Source organism: Nanorana parkeri, unplaced genomic scaffold, assembly GCF_000935625.1.
Source record: "Nanorana parkeri isolate BGI_ZX_2015 unplaced genomic scaffold, ASM93562v1 scaffold523, whole genome shotgun sequence".
NCBI lineage: Eukaryota > Metazoa > Chordata > Amphibia > Anura > Dicroglossidae > Nanorana > Nanorana parkeri.
In genome coordinates, this window is record NW_017306791.1 from 973,645 (window position 1) to 990,096 (window position 16,452).

Genomic DNA, 16,452 nt, shown 5'->3' on the forward strand with positions numbered 1-16,452 from the left:
TGTCCTCAACCTATCCACCATAAAAACTGTTCTCCATGCTGAATGAATTAAGCAGCCTGGAGTGGGGATCCCAGCTGAAGTTTGCTTCTAGAGTCTGCATAGCTGGAAAACTGTGTGTTAGGCATCTATAAGCATTGTGGGGATGCCAGACACATCAGGAGAGCATGGTGAAATACACAGTAAATGTTATCACTGGATCTCATATGAATGGGCACCATTTCAATATAATCAATGTTGAGGATAGTGTTTGAGAAGATTCAGCTTCCATAGGTTGAGTGGGTGGCAAATTTAAAGAAGTGGAAACAAAATGTAATTATCAACAGTGGCAGACCTTCAGTAAAGAGCAGGTGGAATATATATTGTTTTCTTACAGTGTACAAGCAAAAGTGTACCCATTTTGTGAACTGGCTGAATATGAAAGGGCGCTTCACTGCAGTGGTAGCAAACATAGAAGCGCACATTGGTACAGTGGTGTTGAGCATGTAAATGGTCATTAGTGCAGTGTTTAGTGAACTAGGAGCATGTGATAGTGGTGGTGAGAACAAGGTGGGACATGGTCATGAGAACGGAAGCGCAGGCACAGTGGTGATGGGGTAGGGTGCTGTTGGAATGGTGGTAAGGGGGGTTGCAGGCGTGGTGCCTCCACTTGAGAACTATCAGCTGTAGTTCCAGATGCTGGCAGCAGCTCTTCCAGACAACAGCAATGTTCAGGAAAGAGGTTAGTGGTGTGAGCTGCTAGGCCAGAGATACAATGCCTGTGTAAGCCACTACACGAGCTAATGGCATAGGGAAGTAGTGTAAGCTGATAGGGCCAGTAATGAAAAGGCCAATTCCCACTGCCACACAAACTCATTGGCTGCAGAATTTGCTCTGGATGTACCCCCTTGCACTTGTACCTTAGATAAGCGGGTAATGCAGTAAATAAGTCTACGCAATATTGAGTGCACCTCTGGCACTTTGACACAGAATCTTAGTGCCAAGCAGTACTGCTTTAACTGCACCCCTTTGGCTCTAAACCATCCTACCTTCTAGCACCCCAGACACTGCACCCCAACAGCGCACCTTTCTGCCAGACAGCACTTCCCCCTCCAAACAGAAAAGAAACTCTGCCACTGCATACTCCAGCACTGGTCCCTCTTGTCACCTTTGTAGGAACATGTAGAGAGGAGGAGAGGCTGAGCATGAAGTTTCTGGGGTCTCTGCCCTTCTTCTCCAACCTGTGGTGACATCTCCAAATCCCTAATGCAGCCTGTAGATATCAACCATTAGGCCAAGTGCTTCATATTTAGGCATACATATTTAGACATTTATAAAAAGCCATCGCATAGCACTTTTATTGTGGTTTGGCACAGCTCGTGCAAAAGCACATAGAACTTGTCTTATAACATTTTTAATTTGGCACAAAGAAAATGTTCCAATATTTACTCCACAAAACTGCTGGCTCTTTTGTTAATTTCCCCCCATGCTTCCATGCTTAGGCAATCCCTCCTACAGGCCTCTGGGGGCACTGACGCCTCTATATAATTATTTTGAACTTGCAATCTCTAGATCAGGCTGCACATAAAACTGGCCATACATTGTTCAAGTTTTGGCCTGGAGTCCTGGTTACTCAGCCGAATTTCAAGCATGTGGCCCCCTTGGGCCCCCCAGTTCAACAAATGTCAATATTTCAATGGTATTTTTTTTTAAGAAACTGGTTCAATGGCTCTCAGCCAAATAGCTTAGGCATTCTGATAGCTGAACACCTCTTTAGAGTGGGTGGAAGAATCTTCCAGTGTATCTTCTAGTGTATTGGCAGCCTAAAGGTGAAGCTAAAACCCAATTTTCCTTCCTGTATTGTTCTTTTACAGAAGTTAGTATAGGACATAGGAAGAAAAGGCACAGGAGTAGGCAAGTGTTGTATAACTACTACCAAGTTGTTATTGCTCTCGGTGTCCTTACTGTGGAGATTCACCCAACTTTTTATCCTGTGACCATTGCCACTGCAAAGGTGATAGGAAATCCAAATGTCTAGAGTTGTCAGGAAAGCCAGAGGTGAGGGAAAATCTTCCAATGGGAACAAATGTTCTAGCGAAAGCGAAGATGGAAATTCCCCTCATTTTAGAGAGTCTTCTCTCATTTCCTGTTGTGTCTCCCTGGTTGACAAAAAACTAAAACCGATTCCCTAAGCTGTCCAAACCATTGTTGTCCAAAAAATTGTTGGCTTTCCATACATTTTATGTTAAGCAGGTCTCTTTTCATACACAGTAATACCCATATACTGTAGAAAGTAGTTTTAATGCTGTGATATTGGGGAAAAGAAATACTGACCAGGGACTCCTCCTCAGATAGGAAAGCTGCGTCTGTAAATCTATCCAGGAAAGGAATGCATTCAGTAATCGCTAGGGAAATGGGGACTTTCAATTTTGCAAAAAACCAGTGCAGATCTTCCAAGGATGTCGTATCCTGATGGCTGATGTATCCTATGCAGAAAAAGAGTAGTAATAGCGACTTTAGTAAAGTTATAGTTACATTAAATACATTGTGAACAGTGCTGGGAGCTGGAGATTTTCTTATTTAAAAAAAATAGTCCAACTTTTGCAACAAGTAATAAATGTAGCAATTTTTTTTAACTTGGTGGAGGGGGTGGGGGGTCCTTCCTAACATTCCCACCAAACCTAAAGGGTTTTGTATCAATGGACATACACACACCGCAAGCTTTTTTTTCTCTTCTGCAGATTGTGGCCCCAAAAGCCATACCAGGACCTTTAGGTCTGGTAGGAATTTTAAGGGGGTACCCCACCCCCCACAAATGGGGGAAAAAACGTGGGGTCCACACTAAAATTCCTATCAGACCCTCGATAGGAGCACAGGCCCGGCAGGGCAGGAAAGGGGGGGGCGATCGAGCGCACCCCCCCTCCCTGCGCCTTACCAGGCCACGTGTCCTCGGCATTGGGAGGGTGACCCCATGCCAATGGGAACAAGGGCCTCTTCCCCACAACACTGAACCAGTGGGGTCTTTTTTCCTACCATTTTTTGGGAGTGGGGTTCCCCATTAAAAATCCTACCACACCTGAAGGGTCTGCTATGAATTAGGAGGGGAACCTGATGCTTTTTTTTATCTTCTCTTCTGCAGTCTAATGTCACTTTGCTGCTACGAATATTCATCCTGAAGCGAAGATTTGTACAGACTACCACTAATGAATTTCTTCTAAATCCGAATCCTGAAAAACTAAATAACGGAAAATCCGAATGAAAACAAAACTAAACAAGTTTTTTGCAGGTGCACATGTCTAGATTATGTAACCTGAATAAGGTTGCTGTACAACTTTCACCCCTCCTGTCCTGTTCTTGAACAATCAACATCTACACATTCCATGGTGACTAGATTAAGGTGCCTGCACTACCTGTGTGGATATACATGCTGACGGATATGTTTCCTGACACTTATTAGAGCTGAAGAAGTGACTTAGATGAGCTATAAAACCAGTCCATTTGAATGTGACTAACTGCTAGTAGCTATAGATAGCTGGATGAATGAGAACCTTCACAGACATGATGAGAAAGCTCATAAAAATGTTAAAACCACATCAAAAGTGACTCTTAAAGGCTCACAATAATAGCTTAGAATATGGGCTCACTGAAAAAAGATGCTACTTTCTCTTTAATGGACGCAATCAGGAATTTGTAGGAATAGCAGAACTAAAAATTAATTGCAGACACCCTTTTCATTAAAATTCTAGAACTGTAAGACATATAAAAGCATACTTTTGATGTCCTCCATTATCCAGGCCTGGTTAATTCATGCTGTTGATTGAAGTATCACGCCTGATAAATGAAAGAAGTCACACTGTTGTCTCTATGTTTTATCCTATACAATCTTATATATTACCACTACCGGCGTATAACTTTCATTACTGTACAAAGTGAACAATTCATTTACTGACATATACTGGCTTTCCAAGAAAAAATATTTTTTTGGGGATCTTTTTATGTACCTCTACAACCTACTAATGCACAGTATCTAGACTTTGTCTGGTTGATGTTTACAGTACTTGGAAGAATGGAGTCTGACTGGTAACATACAGTATGGTACAATGGTTCTATATGAGACTACAATATGGTAGTCTCATATAGAAGCATTGTATTTTATGGCTGTCCTGCAATACCAGATTGTACCATTAGGTGTCACTGCCGTGTGAAATCACTAGTTCCAGCGTTCTTTTCCAACATGGGGGTGTCACAGCACGGCATATGCATCCAACATGGGGGTGTCACAGCACGGCATATGCATCCAACATGGGGGTGTCACAGCACGGCATATGCATCCAACATGGGGGTGTCACAGCACGGCATATGCATCCAACATGGGGGTGTCACAGCACGGCATATGCATCCAACATGGGGGTGTCACAGCACGGCATATGCATCCAACATGGGGGTGTCACAGCACGGCATATGCATCCAACATGGGGGTGTCACAGCACGGCATATGCATCCAACATGGGGGTGTCACAGCACGGTATATGCATCCAACATGGGGGTGTCACAGCACGGCATATGCATCCAACATGGGGGTGTCACAGCACGGCATATGAAACCAATATTGGGGTGTCAAAGCATGGCATGTGCATTCACAGCACTGTCTGGGGGACAGGCTTGCACAGTATACTGGCTCCTCTCCAGCACTGACATTTATTTTCTTCTTTTTTACTGCACACTGTGAGCTTCTCACAATGTGCATGAGAAGTGCATGAGAAGTCAAATAGAGCCCATCTCATTTCCTAGCTGGGGGACCTCCAGCATCTTCTAGCACTTTCCTCCCCAGCCATACAGTACCAGGCTCACCCCATTCATTCATTGGTTTTTAATCATGGAGGCTCAGCATTACAAGTGGGCGTTACCTAGGGCATCCTGCATGCAAACGCAATCTGTCTAGAAACTCTCACTCGTCCAGACTGACATCCACCCTATCAAAGCATTTTAAAATTTGCATAGCAGCTCCCCAGTCATCCCACTGCTTGCCTCATGGCTGAAGGCTCTCGAAAGGAATACTAGGCTAGTGATGTGCTGTGATGTTTCAGGAAGTTATGCACAGCACAGTGTTGACTCCTTCTACTGCCTGCATTGCACGGAAACCCAGTAAACATGATGTTTAGCCCTATTGCCGCCATTTTTTCATTTTTTTGCACACATAATAAAATGCACATTTTAGACCTGAAGATTACTTTAAACCCCCCAAACATTAATATTTCTGAAACATGCCGCCTATGTAATAGGATAGTACAGGTGACAGTTTCTCGTTAAGGAGATATCAGGGGTCTATTATACCCCTAATATCACTTCTGCAATGCGTTAAAGCTGATCAAGCTCAGACTGTGCTTGGTCCCCAGACATAATGGCCGTTGAGTAACAGCGCTGACCCCGGAAGAACTCAGCGCTGAGAACATCCAGGTTAATACTTCCCAGGGGAGATCAGGAAATGGTTGTTCGCTAATCTCCACCCTGCTTTCCTGACACGCACAATGGCAGTCTCAGGCACACAGGAAGGACATATAGTGGTGGGGAAGGGATCAGGCGGAAGGGAACCTTCCTAGCAGTGTAGTGATTGGGCACCTGTAGTTCTACAAGAAAGCTGGAAAGCCGGAAACTCATAAGGTAAACCACACAAAACGTAAAAAGTTAAACAAAATTACAACAAACTAAAAAGTGAAAGTAATAATAAGGTCAAAATGTTTTTAAGCGATTTCAGTTGCTGATTAAATAATTTACAATGGACGCTGTTCTTTGATGTTTAAAAGTTATAGCTTCCTGCAGAATCAGCTGCTCCCCTGAGCACTGGTCCTGATATCCTGTTTTAGGGAGGCCCCTTTCCTTTGCAGGGTCCTATGGAGCCTCTCTCTAGTAAACTGTGTGTGTCTCTACAAACATACAGGCACAGCAAGGCTAGACACTTCCTTCCTCCCTGCTCCGGGCTGGTAAATGAACAGTTGCTGCAGTGGGTGCTCTGTCCCTTGTTCAGGAAGTTCAAGGAAGTGGAGCTGAGAGAGCTGGAGTCTGCTGTTCGAAAACATGATGTCTGTAAGTGCTTGGCCAAAAATGTAAAGAAACACTTTGCTGGGCAATGCATATTTGTTTGATCTGGATTCATTATTAATAAAATATTTCAGAGTTTAATACAGTAAACTGTCAGTTATCCGGGATTCAACTAACCAGAACTCTCATCTAACCAGAAACAAAAATCTCCTGTGTACTCACTGTTCTGCTGATCTGCGCATGTATTATCCTGAAAATGATCATGTGCCTATTTGTCTTATGTGTGTCTATTTGTCCTAATTTGCTTTTGATTACTGCATTTCAATATAAATATGAAGTCAATACAGAGTTTATGTTCTGGTATGGTATTAGTATGGGGAATATCATTAGTTAGACCTATTTTTAATAGTAACTCTCAAGCAACCAGAAACTACATTTATCTGGAATCTACCAATCCCCGTGGATGATAATGGGGAATTTACTGTACAACTTTAATCAGTAGCAGCTAGGAGTTGGTTAACATGCCAGCGCTGCCACTGACGTAACCCATAGCCCTCATTCACACTAGAAAAGGCCGGCACGTACAGCTCTGTGCTGCGTGCACGGCCGTATCGGGCAGCTCCCGGGAAGGACAGGTGCTGCGTGTGATTAGCCCCTATCCTCCTCTATGGGACTACGCGGCCATACACCCCCTTGCGCTCAACTCAAGTGCAAGTCCCTGCGGGTGTCCCGGCTCGGACGCAGACAGGATCCATTCTGTCAGCGTACGAGTACGCTCACCCGCACCCACACTGATGTGCAGGGCGGTTGGGTGAGCGTAGTGCGGCGTATGGCCGCGTAGTCCCATAGAGGAGGATTGGGGCTAATCACACACAGCACCTGTCCTTCCTGGGAGCTTCCCGATACGGCCGTGCACGCAGCACGGAGCTGTACGTGCCGGCAGATTATCGTGTGAATGAGGCCTTATGGCAGCGGCAGCAAAAGGGGTTAAATACAGCATGTAATGAAAAAGGAAAGATTCTATTTAAAAATGTCGTCAGCATGTTGTTAAGAAGGGGACGCAGGAACCAGGGAAGGCAAAACAAAGGTTCTACCAACAAAGTGTTTTCATAGCTGTTTTTGTATCTACGAGAACGTTTTCCCCTGACTTCCTGTCCCAGTGAGGTGACAGCAAATAAGAAGAAGACCCCAGAGAGGACACAGACAGCAATGCAAAACCTTCCGCACTCTATCCAATTCAAAACAAAGCAAAAAGCTTTTCTAGCGTTTGAATGTATGTTACATGTTGTTATAATACAATGATTCAATGTGTTATTGTACTACTTCCTGTGTGTGTTACAAGTTATATCAGTGTATGTAAATATTTAACAGTCTTTGCTTGGATGCAGAAGTGCCTTTAATTCAGACCTAGGCAGTACTTTGTTCCAGATGTCTGCGATGACTTTCTAGCTCATGTCCCCAGGAGGGTTTTCTGTGTATGATTAAATAGAAGGCAGGTATGTAACCAAACTACTCACTGTGCATTCCAGCGATGACTGTGCCTTTAAGAGGAAGTAGAGCTGTTCTGTGACCTCCGGAAGCTAATCTTAAAGTCCTTTGCAGTGCACATGTCATTACTTTCACTTCTTCTGCCGCCTGCATTGCACTGGAACTGTGCAGCTGCCAACTGTTCCTCAATGGGAGGGACTGTCCCTCTTTCAGATGCAAATCCCTCTTCCCTACTCAAATGTTCCTCTTGTAGCTCTGGTGTAGAGGACTGTGTAAAGAAATGTATGATATATATCACACTAAACCTTTCATCTATTGCACTGCAGATCTTTAAAAGCTGTTATAATGGAAAAAAAAGTGGTTGAAAAAAGCAAATCAGCAGACAGTCTACTCATGGTGAATAATTGTCTAAAATGTGAAAAACATAAATGTAAAACGGTTTGGCCCCTCTAAAATCCATGCCAGACCCTTATCTGAAATAGGGGGACTGGTATAGGTATTAAGGTGGGGCCGCATGCAAAAACACACAAAAAACAGGGTTCACCCTTCACATCAGAGCCCCTCTTCAATTCAGGAGCCCCCTTTCACATTGGAATCCCCCCTTTCACAACAGGGGCCCCCTTCACATCAAGAGCCCCCTCTTTTTACATCACCCCCTCCCTCCCACACTAGGAGCCCTCTTTTCACATCAGAGTCCCCCCATTCACATCAGAAACCAAAAACCCCCCCCCTCCTCACATCAGAAACTGCCCTTGCACATCAGAGTCCCACCGATTTCACATCACAAGTCGCCCTCTTTCACATCAGTGTCCCCATTCTCATCAGGGACCCTCTTCAGATCAGAAGTCCCACGTTTCACAAAAGGAGTCCTTTTCACATCAGTGTCCCCCTTCACATTGAGATCCTATCTGTACCATGAAAAGGCATGACACTGTGTAAAAATAGCACCCCTAAGCAAGGCTAAAGGCATCCTGGTTGAGAAAGGCTGTATTAGTTCAACGTATTTCATTTTTTTAAATAGTTCATGAGGTTGAATAATGATCTTTTCAAAGAGATCTTTTTTAAAAACGTAATAGATCTGTGTCTACAGGTCTATCAAGTTTAAAAAATATCCCTTTGAAAATATAATTTCATCACATAATGATAAAATGAACACGCTCCTAGCAATTTGGTAGCCATGGTTCACAGAAGAACTCTTCTTTCTAGCTGCAGTTAAATATTATTTTGTTTCAGTGTTTTTTTTTAATATTGTTTTTAACATAAAAGAGCACAGTAAGGCACAATAGGAAACAATCCAGATACAGATAATAAAGATGGTAACCAGTGCTTATGGAGTAACACATCTATGAAGAATACAGGAGTCATGAGAATCTATATCATGGTAGCCAAATGGTAGTAGATATGGCGTTCTGTAGGGATTTCCCAAATGGTATTTCTGCAGCCATCAACCATGGAAATCCAATATGCCTAGACCGAACCAGAAATAGTAAGGAAAGGCAAGAGAAATAAAACATGAAAAAAAAGTATAGTAACTAGTAGGGATGCGCCGATACCATTTTTTCTAGACCCAGTAAGAGTACCGATACTTTTTTTCTAGTACCGGTCGATGCCAATTACTGATACATCCCACCACGGCTGCGTGCAGGTCCCGCCAGAGATGCGTGCGTGTCTCACCAGGGCTGTGCGGGCGGCTACGTGCGTGTCTCACCACGGCTGCTTAGTGTCTCACTATGGCTGTGCGGGCGGCTGCGTGCATGTCACTAGGGCTGGGTGGTCTCACCAGGACTTCGTGTGGGTCTCACCAGGGCTGCTTAGTGTCTCACTAGGACTTCGTGTGGTTCTCACCAGGGCTGCTTACGGTCTCACCAGGGATGTTTATGAGTCTCACCAGGGCTGCGTGCGGGTCTCACTAGGGCTGGGTGGTCTCACCTGGACTTCGTGTGGGTCTCACCAGGGCTGCTTACGGTCTCACCAGGGATGTGTATGAGTCTCACCAGGGCTGCGTGTGGGTCTGTAGGGTATCCAGGTCTACTGCGCATGTGCGTGGTCCCGTTTTTCGTACCATAGGAAAACAGGCACTTGCGTGAATGTGTCCGCATCGGGACGTACGCTCACGAGCGTGCTAATATGGCGCACAGACGTGCTAATATGGCGCACAGGAAGTGATGCAGTACCTCTGGATTGATCTCCCTAAGTAAAGCAAGCACAGCCTGGGCTTAGTTGCTGGATGGTCTTTCAGCTGTTCCCTGTGATCCTGTTTGCTGCTCCTGCACTTTGACCCGGATTGAACTTTACTGCTCCTGATGGTTGCCTGCCTTCTGACCTTGGAATTTGTTACTGGACTTTGCCTCTATCTCATCCATTGTACTTCGCTGCCCAACTGGTGTGACCCCTGGCTTGCCTGACCTTGATTCTGCCTTTGCTCTGGTACCCTGCTGCCCGCCTGGTGTGACCTCGGCTCTGCTCTACCCGATCCAGATACCGGACCTCTGCCTGGCACTGTGTTGCCCCATCCACTGGCACCCGTGCTACTTGCTGTTTCTCAGGCTCTGTTCTCAGCTGCAGAGTTTGGGGGACACAAGGGGAGCCTCCTCATCCAACCAGGTACGTGATAGGGTCTCACCAGGACTGTGTGGGCGGCTGCATGCAGGTCTCACCAGGGCTGCTTAGGGTCTCACCAGGGCTATGTGCAGGTTTCACCAACGCTTTGAAGTCTCAGTGTGTGGGTCTCACCAGGGCTGCTTACATCTCACCAGGGCTGTGTGGTCTCACCAGGGCTGCATAAGGGTCTCACCAGGGATAAGCCACCTAAAGCCAGTTATTTTCAGTGATATCCTGTGGACAGAGCTCTGTTCTGTGTTGCACTGTAGTAATTCAATATAGGCTAAATTGGGGCTTTTTAGGTGCCATATCACGACAACGTAGAATTTTATATAAAAGCACAAATTTATTAATATGTTGTATAAAAATAAAACATTAAAAGCATTGCATAGAAAAACAGTGTGTGTTCCATCAATATTATATGCTGTACAATAATCATCCACTAGGGGGCGGGGGGGGGGAGGTGCTGCGTGTAGCAGCCTGTTCTTCCCTATGGGAGGACGCAGATGTACGCTGTCATACACACACGCGAACTGCGCATCCGTGTAGGTCGCGGGGCCTGTACTTGGACACAGACAGGATGGTTCCATACGGAAGAACAGGCTGCTACACGCTGCACCTGTCCCTCCCAGGGATGGCCCGATACGGAGTGTGAATACGGCCACGTGGAGGACACCTCCCAGGGCCTCTCGAATTCATGCAGAAATGTTTTCTTCCTTTTTGCATTACTTATACAGAAGAGTCCATCAGTTGTAGACCAATGCAGAGTGGCGCAATCTTCAACGCATTTTGCATTTGCTTCTTTAGGAAAGATGGAGGCAGCCTACAAGGGAGATACCAAGTGGACGGGTAGGAACTCCCACCTCAAGGTCCTCAGTGTATGACAGAACCTAGATCCTCATACTACTGAGCAGCAAGCCCACCTGATGGTAATTGATCAAAGGGATGTAAGTTTCTGTAGTGCAACTAGGGGTGCAAGTCACCCAGGAATATATGTTCAGTGTGAATCTGTAATAAGAAAATGAACCTGAAAAGCAACAACTAAACCTTTATTATTAATATTATTATTATTTCAAATTGCAATAGCCAATAGCAGGCTAGCTATTGAAGCCCCGCCCACTGAGCAGAGGAGCGGACCTGAGAGAGAACTTTATCTCTCCGGGCTGCTGCTCTGCTTGGTGGGTGGGTTTCAATAGCCAGCCTGCTATTGGCTATTACAAATTGCAATAGCCAATAGAAGACTGGCTATTGTGCCCTCCCACTGAGCAGAGGAGCGGACCTGAGAGAGAAATTTCTCTCTCAGGGCTGCTCCTCTGCTCAGTGGGCGGGGCTTCAATAGCCAGCCTGCTATTGGCTATTGCAATTTGTAATAGCCAATAACAGGCTGGCTATTGCTCCCGTCTTCTTCCATTCACCTGTGCGATGTGGAAACTAGCCAGCAGGTAAATGGGGCAGCGGGGGGAAGTGGGGCGCCGCGGGATGGTTGCTTGAGAGTTACTATTAACTCTCAAGCAACCAGAAACTACAGTTTAATGACACCAGTCACTGTGGGTGCCAGATAATTGGGAGTTTACTGTACTCTGTTGCACTGTGATAGGAGGGGAAATAAAAGACAACCACTGTGCTTCACTACTAAACAGGAAGTACAGCATGCATATCTAATGAGCAAACAGAGTACGACTGTGTATATACCGTATGTTATATTTTTATGTTTTTATTATTAAAAACTATAACAGAAAGAATGTTTAACATTGGAAACTCAGGTGTATAATATTCCTTACACCAAAGAAAACCGAGCACACATAGGTTTCCATTGCTGCACTCTCCTCTTTAGCTGGCATGCTGAGCCACAGGTTTCAGTGCTGCCCCAGAACAAGTATGCAGATTAAAGTTCTGCTTCCTCTTCACTAGCTGCATGCTTGTTCTGGGTCAGTGACTAAGAATGTCTCGAGATCAGCTGCAAAATCTGTACCATGGTCCTCACCACGGCTTCACTACATAGTGACTCACTGACCCAAAACTAAGTAAAGACTTCACTGGCTGCATACTTGTTTTGGTGGCTTAAAAGAAACCGCAACAAGGATGAGAATGGCCGGCTTGTAGCTTACATTTTTAAAATGTTACAATTCAGCAACAACGGCTCCAATGCTGTTGTCCTGGCAGATTCAATTTATAGAATATCTAAACCCAAGGACATACATGTAACATGTTGCAGGCTACAAGCCCGTAGATGTGGCAAGTTTTCATTCCCTGGAATCTTTTTTCCTTTAATTTCACCAGCAACACATTTCCTGCCCTAAGCTGACAGAAATCACTTACTACATTGTATCTATGGAGGAGCAGCGTTGTCACCCTAGGGTAAAACTATAGAAATCTCCCCTCAAATCTTCTCCATAACAAAGGGGGGAGGGGTTCTGTAGTCCTCAGACATAGCTGGGAACAACTGAAAGAACTGCAGCAGAGGCATTGGAAGTTATCAACAGGCAAGATTTCTGGCAGGATCAACAGGTATTTTTTGCACCTAACGAACAGATGTAACAGAACACTTTAAATGGTGTATTTACCATAGCAAAACAGACCAAATAAGAGATGGTCACTGAAGGACTTACACACCCTTTAAGCTGATTCACTTATATACAATGTGCATACCATTGTGGGGTCTATTCACAAAGCTGCCGAAGGATCCAGCCGTAGCTATGGTTGTGGGAGCCCTTCAGTTCAGTCGAACCGAAGGGCTGCTGTACAGGCTATTCACTATAGTTGGTACAGCTCCCGAAGGCAGCCGAGCCGAAGGCATATGCTTCCGCTCGACTGAAGAAGACTCTAGCAGGTCCTAGCCAATAGGAAACATTTGTGTGGAGCTAGCTGTCACTGCTAGCTCCGCCCAATTGTTTTTTTTTCCTTTTTAAAAAAATCTTTATTGATTTTTTAAAATGTATTATTTATTTAAATTTGTAATAATTTTTTGTAAACTTTTTTTTTCTTTCACTATTTGCTATACTGCTCTGTACCACGGAGGTACCAGGCAGAATAGCCGAGCCAAATGCAGCTCTGCAGCATTCGGCTATTCACTCACTGCCGTTCGGCCCCTATGTGAATGTGGGTGACCGGCCCCGAGTGAGCTGCCAGAGCTTCGGCTCAGCCGATCCAGATGTTGGATGTCGAAATCTTTCTGCACTTTGGCTGACCAAAGTGCAGCCGATGTACTACTGAAATCAGCCGCACTGAGCTGCAGTGAATAGCCGAACGTTGTTAAGCTAACTGCACTACGCTCGGTTATTCACTCGCCTGCCTTCGGCAGCTTTGTGAATAACCCCGTAAGAAAACCCTACCCCCCTCAAAAACAAAAGCCAATACAGCAATAGGTAGTGTGAAATGAATTCTAAGTGGAAGCATTTGTGATATTTGGGCAGTGAACGTCCTGGGTTCCAGCATGTATACAGTGAGTCAGTTTGCCTTCTATCCAAACACGACGAGAAGATTTTCCATGGAATTAAAATCTGAGAGAATCGGGCTTAGTGATCAGATGTGACTGAAGGATAAATTGTTGCTGCTTATAGAATCTCCTTTGATTCTCCAGTATGTTCTTCTAGGGCTGTATAGCAATAAAGGAAGTCTCTGCAACAATCTGAATGAGTTTGCCCCACATAAGTACACAGCACTAGTAAGGTCTTCATAAAGGTTGTCACGTGGGAAGCTTGCATTTACCTGACGGAATAAACGGAATAAAAATGAGTCAGTAGTGCTGATGACATTTTGTCCTTACTTCTATAGTGACGTTCAGCTGTGTTCGGACCCTTATGTCTCACCCAGTTTGTATGTGGGCACTATAAAGGGGTTAGGTTAGGAAAGAGATAGATGCCACTTACAATGGTGTTCTGAGATGATGGATGTCAGCTGGTATGGAGGCACACTGGACCAGAGAAGGCAATTAAGTATACCTATGTAAAGCAACAAGTTCACTTTGAAGCTCACCCCCAGCAGCTTATACTTCCCTTCCCTTTACTCCCTCATTGCTCCATTTGGTACCAGAAGCAGGGAGAAGAAACAATGGGTGAGGTCCACGTTGATCCTACACTGGACTAAGGACTCCTTCTCGGACCCAATGTGACAATGTTGGTACCTCAGGGGTATGAGTCACATAATCTATCTATGCTCAGCCATCCACAACTCTGCCCCCGGATATATCTCAAACCTTGTCTCAAAATATCACCCTAACCGTCCCCTACGCTCCTCCCAAGACCTCCTGGTTTCCAGCTCCCTCGTCAACTCCTCCCATGCTCGCCCCCAGGACTTCTCTAGAGCCTCTACCATCCTCCAGAACTCTTTACCCCAACCTGTCCATATATCTCCTACTCTGACTGCCTTTAGGCGATCCCTTAAGACTCATCTCTTCAGGGAAGCCTATCCCACCTCAACCTGACCACTGAAACATCATGTTCTCATACAATTCATCCCCACACAGCTAACTCCTCATGTATCACTTGCCCCTCCCTTTTAGATTGTAAGCCCTCAGGGGCAGGGCCCTCCTTACCATCTTGTCTTGAATTGTATTGTGATTGTAATGTCTTCCTTATATTGTAGAGCGCTGCGCAAACTGTTGGCGCTATATAAATCCTGTATAATAATACCCAAAGTACCAGGTATTTCTCTTCCCTCCTGGCTGCAGATAGAGTGCCGTAAGGTAAAGGAAAGCTAAGTATAAGCAGCTGTGATGGGCTGGAATTAGAGTAAACCTGTTGTTTTGCCCTGCTTATGTAAAGCACTGGTACACCTTAATGCCTTCTGTTGCCTGCTGTGCCTCCATAACATCTAATAGTTAACATGGCAACACCATACATTTCATTTTTGTAAAATACTTTTAAATAATTATTATTTTAATACTGTATTGTATTGCAGTACAGTATTAAACAGGCTTCAGGCTGCAGTGGCATTTGCAGGTGGAAAGCTTATATTGTCAGTAAAGCCTCCTGCCTGCATGTCATCATGATGTTATAGCTGACATGTTAATAACATTATCGGAAATGACTTCAGCCGGTTCTCAATTGTCAGTGGGGACCAAAGCTATTAGTGACAGCTGGACAATCGTGTGTTAATGTATAGGCTGTGGACAGGAAGAGGTTAAACGAGACTCTTCCAAATGTACATTCAAACCTTCCTGGATACTGGTAGCACTGACCCCAAGTTCTCTTCTTTCTGCAAGCTCACCTACATCTACCCTCTACCAGCCATCAGCTCCCACTGTACGTCTGGTGTCAGATCCTAGCTGGTGTATGGAAACGTATTATATAGAGCTTTATTTTAGCTGCATTGAAATGTGATTTATGAAGATACGCACAGGTGAACTAAATGACAATATTACATATTTACCGATCACAGATTCCAATATATCAAAGTCACAATGGATTCTTCCTCAGTAATATGTACTCACCTGTATGTTTGCTTTTGTGGGATTTAAATTTGGAAACATCACTGAAAGCTCTTCTGCATTTCCCATAATCACATCTGTATATATTTATTTTCACTTGGCACTTCGCTGGTCCAGCTGTCAGCGGCCTCTTCTCTGGAAGACTTGTAACTGGTGTTGGTCTATACAAGGAGACAACAAAATGAGCTTTTTTATTGTTGTGTCTTTTGTAGTTTATTGACTTATAGACTTTATTGTGGGTGCAGCATAGAAGCTATATTTTTGGTTAACTGGCATACATGGACATCATTGACTCCAGGCATATGTCACCCAAGTGCTGGGGTGGAAAGAGTGTACAGAGTCAAACATTGTCCACATTGTTCCGGCTTTGCTTTGCACTGAATACGTTGCTTTTGGCCAAGTCTACAACTCATCTAAAGGCGGACAGGATCGGCGCTGCTCCTTACCTACAAGTGATCTAATCAGATAACTTGTATGAAAACAAGCGGCGGCTCCCACTGTACATTTAGCTCTGCTTGTCAGGAGCAGGGTTAAATGTACAAAAAAACTACTCGCCCAGCGCCCGAAACTGCATGTCCCGGGCGTCGGGCGATAGGGTTGAGAGTATATGTTTTATCTAGATTGTATGTCTGTATTGATTATATGTTTATTGTATGTTTATATTGATTTTATGTTTTATTAACATTGTATGTCTGTATTGATTAAATGTTTTATTAAGATTTATTTATTATCACATATTTATATAGCACTGACAGTTTACACAGCACTTTCAGGGGTTATGGAATTCCTATCGCCCCATAGGTCGGCTTGAATTATGGGAATTAGTGTTTTTCACTCGCCCCATAATTCTCCTTTAAGGAGTTTTAGATTTCAAATGTCCCTGGTAGATAATACATAGCAGCTGTAGGCTAGATGGCACA